A 13,256-nucleotide genomic window follows, 5' to 3' on the forward strand; every position below is an offset into this window, starting at 1 on the left:
CTGTCGAAGAAATTCACGAGGATGTTTGCATGTTCGCAACGACATTCAAAAGCTGATGGATGACAATACCATTACTGTTCTTGCCAACAGAGAAGATGACGAAGTCTTTACCGTATCTCCTCAAATTAATCAAGATGAACCTATGCAAGTTAAGTATGATAGCAGGAAGACAGCAGTTGCACCACTAGTCATCTACTTACCAGGTCCTGTACCGTATGAGTCCAGCAAGGCTATACCATACAAGTACAACGCTACATTCATTGAAAATGGTAAGGAAATACCATTACCGTCTGTTGTCAACATTGCTGATGTTAGTCGAGTCACCAGAAGTGGACGAGTCTTCAACAGAACAACAGAAAATGTGGAGAAACCTTCGGAGGAAGTACCACATAGGCAAGACAATCATCCGACCAATGCTGTTCAAGCGAAAGAAAATGATGAGATCTTGAAGTTAATCCAGAGGAGTGAATACAACATTGTAGACCAATTACTACATACTTCGTCTAGGATTTCTGTTCTTTCCCTGCTATTGAGTTCTGAAGCTCATAGGGAAGCTCTACAGAAAGTTTTGGAACAAGCTTTCGTAGAACCAAGTGTTACTATAAGCCAATTCAACAACATCGTTGCCAACATCTCCGCCGGAACTAACCTAAGTTTCTGTGACGAAGATCTTCCTGAAGAAGGAGTGGACCACAATCTTCCACTTCACATCTCAGTTGGCTGCATGGGTGATGTACTCACAGGAGTCCTAATAGACAATGGATCCTCTCTCAACGTCATGCCTAAATCAACATTATCAAGATTATCTTTCGAAGATTTCCCTCTAAGAAAGAGTCATGTCATCGTTAAAGCATTTGATGGATCAAGAAAGTCAGTTTTCGGAGAAGTAGATCTTCCCATAACTATTGGACCTCAGACGTTCAAAATCACTTTCCAAGTTATGGACATTCCAGCACAATACAGTTGTTTGCTAGGTCGCCCATGGATTCATGAGGCTGGGGCAATTACTTCAACACTTCATCAGAAACTGAAGTTCATAAGAAATGACAAATTGGTAACCGTATGTGGAGAACGAGCTCTGATCGTCAGCAACCTGTCATTATTCTCCGACATAGAACCAAAAGAAGTTGTTGGAACTAAATTCCAAGCACTTTCCTTAGACAAAGGAAAGGAGAAAGCAGCGTCTATTTCTTCCTACAGAGATGCAATCCAAGTTATAAAGGATGGCACTACCAGTGGTTGGGGGCACATTAACATTCCTACCAACAACAAGAACAGAACAGGAGTTGGATTCTTTCCAACATCATCAAAGACTATTCCAGGAATTGAGGTAGTTCTCCCCATTCAAGAAACTTTCTGCAGTGGAGGTTTTCTTCAACCTGTTCAACAAACAGTTAATACCATCGGTACGGAAAACACCGATGAAGAAGAGTGGTTATCCTATCTTAACAGAGCAGGATACATCTCCCTACCAGAGTCTGATTCACCTTGCTGTTATCCGACTAAAGGATCTGAAAGTAAGACTCAACCAAGCAATGATGAAGTTACTGACAGCTTCACCACCAGAAATCATGGTTCATCAAAAGAAGTTCCTCCTATCCCCGAAGAGACTTGGGATACATTAGGAGAACCAAGCGGAAAATTTGACTACATGGTGAAATACTCCGCTCCTGAAAGTTCAAGAATCTCTCTTGAAGATATTGTTCCAACTGGATGGAACATTGATTATGAGTACCTCTCTCAGCCAAAAGAGATGTATAACCCTTGCTATTCATCATCATCTACTGGTGAAATCATCATTGAGGATTATATCCCCAAGTCACCTTCCGAGGCTACGGATATAGAGTTCACATATCTAGTCAATGCCATCTTGGGAGAAGAGCAAGACCAAAATACAGAAGAGGACGATCTCGAAAGTGTCTCCGACAACGAGTCTCTCCATTCAGAAGATTGGAAGTTTCCTCAAAAGAAAAACCGACATACTCCACTTGGAAATGGGTATGCTCACACCGCTCAGTCTGCTGAAGTAGAAGAAGATCGTCTGAGTGTTGCAAAGACAGTGGTTGGTAAATCAAGACCTACCACAGGCCAGCTTAAGCCTAAGGTTCCAGATTACTTAGTGCACAATGGGGTTCGCCACTACTGGACAGCTATTGAAGTTTCAACTGTTGTTCGCACTCCTAAGTAGGAACTTTCACCGTTATTTTGTCCTCTCACCATAGCCCAGGGTGAAGAGATGTTTCATAGGGCTTTGCATTTTACTATTTCTTAGAAAAATGTCCCTCTTTGCTTCGCCCAAAGCAATAGAGTTTTGTTTTATAGGGTCTTTGTTTCAAGAAATGACTGTCAATAAATAAAAATGTCATTCTGTTCCTTTGTTTAGTTTTCCCTTTTCTTTTTTCGGAAATTGGTAATCCTAAAAAACACCCTTAAAAAACATCAAATATTCCATTAACTGCATACAGCGAGTCTTCCCTCGTTGTCTAAATAAAACTTATCACACATATGCAGATTAATCATAAAATACCCCGTTGAAACGTGCGACCGTATGACTTCTCCAAGCTTTGAGTTTCCTGTATTCGAGGCAGAGGAAGAAGAAGACGAAGAAATATCAAAGGAAATTTCACGGTTACTTCAACAAAAGGAAGAGGCCATTCAGCCATACAATGAGCCTCTAGAGATCATTAACCTTGGTTCCGATGGAAACAAAAAAGAGGTTAAGATTGGAGCTTCGCTCAGTTCAGAGATCAGAGAAAGTTTGATACAGCTGCTCAAAGAATTCTCAGATGTCTTCGCTTGGTCTTATCAAGATATGCCAGGGTTGGATACCAGTATAGTGGAGCATCACTTGCCATTAAAAGCAGAATGCCCTCCGGTCAATCAAAAATTAAGAAGAACTCATCCGGAGATGGCCATGAAAATCAAAGAGGAAGTTCAAAAGCAGATCAACGCAGGTTTCCTCGTCACTTCAGAATACCCTCAGTGGTTATCTAACATTGTTCCCGTTCCTAAGAAAGACGGAAAAGTCCGCATGTGCGTCGACTACAGAGATTTGAACAAAGCTAGCCCTAAGGATGATTTTCCTTTACCACATATTGATATGTTGGTAGACAGTACAACAAAATCCAAAGTTTTCTCGTTCATGGACGGATTTTCAGGATACAACCAAATCAAAATGGCACCTGAAGACATGGAAAAAACAGCTTTCATCACCCCCTGGGGCACGTTCTGCTACCGTGTTATGCCTTTTGGACTAAAGAACGCAGGGGCAACTTATCAAAGGGCCATGACTACGCTTTTCCACGACATGATGCATAAGGAAGTGGAAGTCTATGTGGACGACATGATTGCCAAATCAGAAAATGAAGAAGATCACATACAGAATCTGACAAAGTTATTTCAACGCTTACGGAAGTTTCAGCTTCGCCTGAACCCCAACAAGTGCACCTTTGGTGTCTATTCAGGAAAACTCCTTGGTTTCATTGTCAGCAAACGAGGAATTGAAGTAGATCCAGACAAAGTCAAGGCAATTCAAGAAATGCCTTCGCCCAGAACCGAGAAACAAGTTAGAGGATTTCTTGGACGTCTGAATTACATCTCGAGATTCATATATCTCATGACTGCAACTTGCGCTCCTATTTTCAAACTTCTATGGAAAAATCAAAGTTGCGTCTGGACAGACGATTGTCAGAAAGCGTTCGACAGCATTAAGGAATATCTGCTCGAACCACCCATCTTGTCTCCTCCAGTGGAAGGAAGACCTTTGATAATGTACTTAACCGTCTTAGAAGATTCCATGGGTTGTGTCCTTGGACAGCAAGACGAGACAAAGAGAAAAGAGCATGCCATCTACTACCTGAGCAAGAAATTCACTGACTGTGAATCCCGCTACTCCATGCTCGAGAAGACGTGTTGTGATTTGGCCTGGGCTGCCAAATGTCTCCGCCAGTACATGATTCGACATACTAATTGTTTGATCTCTCATATGGATCCAATCAAGTACATCTTTGAGAAGCCTGCTTTAACCGGGAGAATTGCCCGTTGGCAGATGTTGTTATCAGAATATGACATTGAGTATCACGCACAGAAAGCCGTGAAAGGAAGCATTCTAGCTGAGCACCTGGCTCACCACCCACTCAATGGTCATGAATCAACCAGTTTCGACTTTCCGGACGAGGACGTCATGTACCTCAAGATGAAAGATTACGACGAGCCACTACCCGACGAAGGACCTAAGATAGGATCCCAGTGGGGTTTAATCTTTGACGGAGCTGTCAATGCTTATGGACGAGGAATTGGGGCAATCATTGTTACACCTCGGGGTACCCATATTCCATTTACTGCCAGATTAACTTTCAAATGCACAAACAATGAGGCCGAATATGAAGCTTGCATCATGGGTCTCGAAGAAGCCATGGATCTAAGAATCAAACACTTGGATGTATATGGAGATTCTGCTTTGGTCATCAATCAAATCAAAGGAGAATGGGAAACACGCCAACCAGGGCTAATTCCTTACAAAGACTACGCGAGAAGATTGTTACCATTCTTCGACAGGGTAGATTTTCATCACATTCCTCGTGAAGAAAACAACTTGGCTGATGCATTAGCCACACTCTCTTCCATGATTAGGATAAATCATTGGAATGACATTCCTCGGATCGATGTTATGCGCCTGGATAGGCCCGCTCATGTTTTCACAGTAGAAGCAATCATCGACGACAAACCGTGGTATCACGACATCAAGAACTTTCTTCAAAAGCAAGAGTACCCTCTTGGGGCGTCAAAGAAAGATAGAAAGACTTTGAGAAAGTTAGCTTGTAGATTCTTCTTGAATGAAGATGTTCTGTACAAAAGAAACTTTGACATGGTTCTGCTCAGATGCGTTGACAGAAAAGAAGCAGAAATACTCATGAGAGAAATACATGAAGGTTCCTTTGGTACTCACACCAATGGACATACCATGACAAGGAAAATACTGAGAGCAGGATATTATTGGCTGACAATGGAGTCAGATTGCTACCAGTACGCAAAGAGGTGTCACAAATGCCAGATCTACGCCGATAGAATTCATGTGCCACCATCTCTTCTCAACATACTCTCTTCCCCTTGGCCTTTCTCCATGTGGGGAATCGACATGATTGGAATGATCGAGCCAAAAGCGTCCAACGGACATCGCTTCATCTTGGTAGCCATAGATTATTTCACCAAATGGGTTGAAGCAGCTTCATATGCAAACGTTACAAGGCAAGTTGTCATCAGGTTTATCAAGAATCACATCATCTGTCGCTACGGCGTTCCTAGCAAGATAATCATTGACAATGGGTCAAATTTGAATAACAAAATGATGAAGGAGCTTTGTGAAGAATTCAAGATCGAACATCACAACTCATCTCCTTACAGACCAAAGATGAATGGAGCTGTAGAAGCAGCTAACAAAAACATGAAGAAAATCATTCAGAAGATGGTCATCACTTACAAAGATTGGCATGAAATGCTCCCGTATGCTCTTCATGGTTACCGTACGTCTGTACGTACTTCGACTGGAGCAACTCCTTTCTCCCTTGTATATGGCATGGAGGCAGTCCTACCTCTAGAGGTTGAAATCCCATCAATGAGAGTCTTGATGGAGGCAAAATTAACAGAAGCCGAGTGGTGTCAAAGCAGATTCGATGAATTGAACTTAATCGAAGAAAAGTGCATGACAGCTTTATGCCACGGACAACTATATCAACAAAGAATGAAGAAAGCTTTCGACAAAAAGGTTCGACCTCGCACAATCAAAGAAGGCGACCTTGTACTCAAAAAGATTCAATCTTTTCTCACAGATTCGAGAGGGAAATGGACTCCCAATTATGACGGCCCCTACATGGTCAAGAGAGCTTTCTCAGGAGGAGCCTTAATACTCACGACTATGGATGGAGAAGAATTCACCCGTCCTGTGAACATCGACGCAGTCAAGAAATACTTCGCCTAAATAATTAAAAGAACAGCTCGCTAAGTTGAAAACTCGCAAAGAGCGGCTTAGGCAAAAAAGAGCGTCTCGGTGAATCGAAAACCCGAAAGGGCGATTCAGGCAAAAATTAGAGACATATAAAAAAATATATTAATCAATCCCGGTAGACTTAAAACCCGAAAGGGGTAGTTTACGCAAAAGTTAGGGATATATGGCAAGTAACTGTGTTCAGGACAAACTTGATCATTCAAAATCCATAGCGGAGTGTTCATCAGCAGTAGGTCATCTTCTACGAAGCACGAATACAGCGCAACCCGGAGTGGAAGGGAAAGATAACGGTCGTCACGTTTCATCGTAGCCCTTTTCCCGAAAAATTACCAATTTCCAACTTTGTAAATACTCCGTGGAATCAAGCATTTGGCTGATTACCATTCCATATATAATAATTTGAGCCTTGTGCTTTTCCTTTGCAATCTAGTCTTATTCAGTTTCTTGGAATGCATTTTAAGTTTAAACAGTCAATTTCTTGAAACAAATGTTTTCATAAAATAAAAATGAATTTACTTGCAAAAATAAAGGTGAAATTTCTTTCTAAGGTTTACAAACAATAGGAAGAATGCAAACAGTTGCTCCGAGAACGGTTGAGACTCCGGGAACCAATATTTCCCCATGAGGTCGCTTTGCGAACATCTCCCGATGACGGATCTTCACTTCAATTCATATTACTCACTTCGGACAGCGGACAACTGATAACCAGATATTCCCAACAGAGTTCGAACTACAAGAAGAAGACATCTTCTGATCAACAAGAATTCAAGTCGTATCTTAGGATTTTCCATCCGCGACAATTCTATTCACATTCACTTTACATTTTATCATTGTCATAATATTCATGCATACATTACATCATAATTGCATAGCCGAATCAGGCTTTGATCCTGTGAATGCCTAAGTCATTGAGGCATGAATTCAAAGTTTCCCCTGCAAGTTCCGGAGAAACTTTTTCCTGCGAGACAACAATTCATACACAAGGATCTCACCAAGCAAGTCAACAGATGGTAGTCTCCCTCAAAGAGATAGTTTGTTCACTTTTGGAATTCCTTAGCCGAGAATCTCCTGCAGAGCGACATTCGACAATCTTCTTCAGATAAGATAGTCTGCTTCACATTTTGGAATTCCCTACAGGTTTGGTATTTCCCCAGCAGGGTCAAGAGATGCCACTTTTTCGTCAAAAAAAAATAATTCAGAATCTCCCAGCAGATTGACAAATGATTCCCCAGTGGAATCAGTGAATGGTAGTCTTCGTCCAGAAGATAGTTCATGATCCCCAGCGGAGTCAACAAATGGTAGTCTTTCCCCAAGGAAAGACAGTTTGTCTGTTAAACATTCAGGAGGACAATAAATGTTGGTTTTCACCCCAAAAACAGTTCGTCCGCCTTCAAACAAAGTCATTAGCCCCTCAAAAGAGCGCGGGCCCGTATGACAATCTTTCAAAGATGCCAAGTCAAAAGGGAAGATGGTGAAGTTTCTTTATTTACCGTCAAATGGTATCTTACCTCCAAGTGCTGGTAAGAAGTTTGATGAGGAAACAAACCCTTGAAGTTTCTTTATTTACCGTCAAATGGTATCTTACCTCCAAGTGCTGGTAAGAAGTTTGATGAGGAAACAAACCTTTGAAGTTTCTTTATTTACCGTCAAATGGTATCTTACCTCCAAGTGCTGGTAAGAAGTTTGATGAGGAAACAACCCTTGAAGTTTCTTTATTTACCGTCAAATGGTATCTTACCTCCAAGTGCTGGTAAAGAAGTTTGATGAGGAAACAAACCTTTGAAGTTTCTTTATTTACCGTCAAATGGTATCTTACCTCCAAGTGCTGGTAAGAAGTTTGATGAGGAAACAACCCTTGAAGTTTCTTTATTTACCGTCAAATGGTATCTTACCTCCAAGTGCTGGTAAGAAGTTTGATGAGGAAACAAACCTTTGAAGTTTCTTTATTTACCGTCAAATGGTATCTTACCTCCAAGTGCTGGTAAGAAGTTTGATGAGGAAACAAACCTTTGAAGTTTCTTTATTTACCGTCAAATGGTATCTTACCTCCAAGTGCTGGTAAGAAGTTTGATGAGGAAACAAACCTTTGGAGATTTTCTCTTTATCTGAGATATTGTCCAAACGCAACTGAGACCAGTTTTGAGATTTGGACATCCAGAACAAGAGGAGGTTGTTTACCTTTTTCTAAGTATCAACACTTAGTTAAAGAAGATGGATTGCGCATCCTACATTGCCATCCATTCGCCAGAATCCACATCAAGTGTTTCTACAGGAGTTTGTCTCCTCACCCCCGCCAAGTGCGACAACGGGATCAAAGATATGCAAAGATTTTATCAATTACAACATCTCAGGAGCACCCAAAATTCGGGCATTCCTCGATATTTAAGTCTCTTTTACGCAGGAGAGATCGAGATATCAATCTCTCTCCCTCCAGATAAAAGAAACTTAAATAGGGGCATCTGTCATACCCTAATTTTTGACCCCCCCTGAGATGACATATCTTCAGGATTTTCATCAAGTCAAAGCAAGTACCCAGAGCAGTCTGACATTCAATCAAGGGTGTTCAAAGACCAGAAAGCTCAGGCAAAGGATCAATCAATAGAAGGATTAGTCTCTAATACAATCATAAGACTCAAGAGCTTCATTATTTCATCTATGATTGATTAGACACCCAGTCATCTGAGTACAGGTTTACTCAGGTCACCAGACTAGGGTTTTTTAGCCTATCAAGGACTAAAATCAGGGATCACCTTTGGGAAACCCTAAAAAGCCCCAGGGGATCATTCAAAGACATCAATCATCTTCAAATAGCTCATATGACAAGATCCACTAGACATCACACCTCAATTCAAAGTCTACAGTCATTATTTTCATATGGTCGACAATTAGGGTTTTTGACCTAATTCACCAGGATGGTTGACTTTTAATCAGGGCATGGATCTAAAATTCAAGACATAATTCAAGAACCTCTAATACCTCAATATAATCCATTTACATCATTCATTTGAGGAGAAGATCTTGATTCTACACAAAAGTCCAAAATCTCACCATATCTGGAAAAAGTCAACTGTATGGGATCATCATTGACTTTTAAGATTTTTGGTCAAACCATGACTTTCAAGGATCAATATCATCAATATATGGATGGTAAAGTCATTTGACCAAAGAAATTCAAAGAAATTCATCAAGGAGCAAAAAGTCGGGAATTAGGGTTTTTTAAGGCATGGTGAGAACTCAAAATTTCACCTACACAACTCAAAAAACTTCCAACATGAAAGTTGTAGATCTTGCAAAATAAAACAACATCTTATAAAGGAACTTTTTTCAAAAGATCAATCATTTAAGAGTTTTAGAAGTTTTGGAGTTTTAGGTCATAAACACTTAGAAATTTTTCTAAGTGTTTTAACCTAGTTTTCTTCCAACTTTGGCCTCATTTTTCACAAATTTGCCAAAGGATTTTGAAGAAACTCCAAACTAATGATTTGAAGTAGATGTTTAGGGCTTTCCAAATTGTGTTCAACCTTCTCCAAATTCAATTTGAGCTAGGAGTTATGCTTGTTCAAAGTTGGCCTCATGAAGTAAAATTATAGGTCATGTACAATTTGAAACTTTGCAATTTTGTGCATTTTGCTTCACTAAGTGATGCTACACGACCTCTAATGCATCTGAAACCATACCATACATCAATTTCCATCATTGCATAAGGATTAGAGAAGATTCCCAAAAACAAAGGCATGTGATTATGTAATGATTGCATTTTTGAATTTATGGCAAATTGGTGATTCATCAAAGGAATCTTCTCCCAACCAATTGGAGCTCATTTCTGCAGCCATTTGGTCCCCTAAGATCAAGCAAAACCGATGGCTAGGGAGTGGTATCAAAGAGCTCATCATTGCACTTGGAATATTCTTTGAATTCCTTCATGGCTAAGAAACCAAACTCACTATACTAAGCAAGCTTACAATGATCAATTGCTCTGAACCAATTGCCTATAAATAGAGGCCTCTTTCTCATTCATAAAACACACCAAAGCAACAGAATCCTTGCTTTCTCTCTTCTTTCTCCATACTTAAGGTTTTCAAAGGTTCTTTGGCAAGAAGACTCGGATTCTTCAAACCAATGCTCTTCCTTTGGAATTAAGTATTCAAACACATTAGGGGAGTCACTTGGAGGTGATCCAGACCTCTGAAACACTTCTGTGAGTGAGGAATCATCATCTGCACCTCTCACTTGGAGCTGTTGTAGTTGGGGTCGAGCAAGAGGTTCTGGGTACTTTCAGTCCAAGCTAAGCATCTCAACACCTTCCAGGAGGATCACTGAAGCTATCTGGATCGTTGCAACAACTCTGCAACACACTTTGATCAGAGCCAGATCTTCATTTTTCAGGTAAGTTTCCAAAGCTTCAAACTCTATGATTCACGCATGATAAATTAAAAATGAAGTTACCAGTTGGTTTCTGCACCTTCATAGATCATTAGCCCTCAATCAATTGCATCAAAACATGCATATATAGCATTTCATGTTTAATTTCAGTTTTAGGGTTCTTAGTGTTCATGCTTGCGAATTTTATGTTACACTTATAATAAATGAAATTAAAGGACACCATCATAATCCTCGTCCAAAAACGAGCAAAATCCATGTTTACATCTTTAAGTTTGGTTGAGAAACGAAGGAGATAGCAAAATTCAAAAAAATCTGAAGCTTGAGGTTGAAGATGAAGATGGTGGCGCCATTTTTTGAATTTCCCAGACTTAAGTTTATTTTATTTTGAATGATGGGTATGTTATCTACGAATTCATCGTAGTGTCCCAATGGTTACAGCGCGCGTCCAAAAGCTTTGCCTTGCCTTAGGTCTGGGGTTCGATCCCCCCCTCAGACCTTTTGTTCATTTTATTTTTCCAACTCATTTAATGCCTTGCTTTCACATATAATCATATGGGCTCTTTCCTTAAACAGGCCACGCGCGTGGCCTAGTTGGTATTTGTTTTGTTTGGTAACCAAGAGGGCGTGAGTTCAACCCTTGGTGAGACCAAACCATTTTTTTTACTACTATTTTCCTTCATTTTTTTATCAACTTTACACAATTATTTAACCTATCAAATAAATACATTTTTACTTCATTTTTCACACACTTGTCATTTAATATATCTATTTTGGGAATAATCAAAAAAATCATAAAAATATTATTTATTTCTTATATTTTTATTAGGTTTAAAATAGTATATTTTAAGTGTTTTCTTAAATACTTTAAATGTATATTTTCATTTTGTTTTAACCTAATTATTTGTGTGAACAATTTTATGATAAAACCCTAATTGTTTAGGTCTTAATTAGGAAAAATCTTTATTTTTACCTTAATTAAGTTGACTTTTGTCAATTCTCAAAACTGTTTTTTTCAATCTCTGATTAAATCAAATGATTAAGGTTTTCAAACAACAAAACCTTATATCATTTCAAATCATTCTTTTCAAAAATTACTGTCATAACCAGTACTGTAAAGTACTGGGCCTCTAATAGAGTGTAAGTCCCAAAAACCTTCTCTTCTTAGCTTGTTTTCAAAACTGTATTTTCAAAATCTTCTTTCTGTTTTCAAAACATTCTTCTGGTATTTGAAGGGCATTATTCCCGATGAAACTCTTCAGATACCTATGTGACCTTTGTCCATCTTCACTTCTTCTGTTTTCAAAAACCATTAACTGTTTATCATATATATATTCAACTGTTATCAACAAAACAACAAAAATTACTGGTAAGGCTCTGTACATACTTCTCCAAAGGCCTCCACTCCATCCAGGTTAGGCTTTACAAGCTTTCAATTTACAGTCTTTATTTAAATTACTGTCAAATATAAACTGTGCATCTATATTAGTTTAGAACTACGTTTGAGTATAAACCCTGGGACAGTTAAACTATATATATATTATAGGAATATGGCCTAGGATTGAGAATGTCTTCCCGGTGAAGGCTCTTTCCTAATTAGAGACCTGTAGTTCAAACCCCCAAGATGAATTATTCCCGGTGAAACATCTTGGCAAAAACCTTAGAATCCAAAAAATAGGACACATCCACCCAAAGAGGAATTATTCCCGGTGAAACCTCTTACCCATTTGCTTAGAGCCAAAATAAGTTCAAAACTACATAGCTTTCTCTTGTGCTATAACAAGGACCCTCGATTAGCCTCCTCTTGGGCTTTGTACAAGGACCCACAGGCTTCTTAAAAGCATTTCCAGCTTCCTCTTGAGCTTGTATACAAGGACCCATCAGGTTTCTTATAAACATAGGAACAGGTCTTTAGTCACCTTTTAGCCTACCCTGGTGAGTTTTCTTCCAATTTAAACCAGACTTTTAACAAGCCAAGTTTGTCTCAATTTTGTATTGAGTACACCTTTTGGAATGAGAGACATGGACAGTCTCTGTCACCCTTATCTTCATCAATTTTCCTTAGCAGAGTCTAGGATCCATGTTTGATCATCCTCAGCAAGTGTCAGCCTTCATCTTGGGCTTTAAACAAGAAGTCTCCACTAGATAATCTTTCTGCCATCATTTCAAATCCCCTGGAAAGGGTTAGCCTCCAAAGTCAATTAAAATCAATCCATCATTTCAAATCCCCTGGAAAGGGTTAGCCTCCAATATCAGTCTTTCAAAACCAAATATTCATTCTCTTAGGAGATAATTTCCCCAAAAAGAGTCAAAACCCCTGGAAAGGGTCAGCCTCCAAAAACATGATAAAGTCAGTCTTTTAACAGACAAATTCACCAGCTGAGTCAAAATCCCTGGAAAGGGTTAGCTTCCAAAGAAAAACAGTCTTTTAATAAAATCTCCTCAGTAGAGTCAAAACCAACAAAAACAGTTAGCCTCAACCTTGGGCTTCATACAAGGCACCAAACAATAAAACTCCCCTGTCAAGAGTCAGCCTCAACCTTGGGCATTGTACAAGGCAGATAATAGAGTCTCCCCAGTGAGTTCTTCATCATCTAATAGCCACAACCTTGGGCTTTGTACAAGGCAGATTAAACCATATTTTTATGTGTCAAAGATTCCTAACACCTAGGATCTTTTCCCCATAGAGTCATCCATACTCAGTTTATTTAAGAGTCAGCCACAACCTTGGGCTTTGTACAAGGCAGAAAATAATGTTTTTTCCTAGCTAGAGTCAGCCTCAATTCTGGGCTTTGTACAGAACACCAAATAAAAATCCATCAAAATAAACACTCTCCAAATAGAGTCAGCCTCAATTCTGGGCTTTGTACAG

The sequence above is a fragment of the Vicia villosa genome, linkage group LG7 (assembly GCF_029867415.1).
Source record: "Vicia villosa cultivar HV-30 ecotype Madison, WI linkage group LG7, Vvil1.0, whole genome shotgun sequence".
Taxonomy (NCBI): domain Eukaryota; kingdom Viridiplantae; phylum Streptophyta; class Magnoliopsida; order Fabales; family Fabaceae; genus Vicia; species Vicia villosa.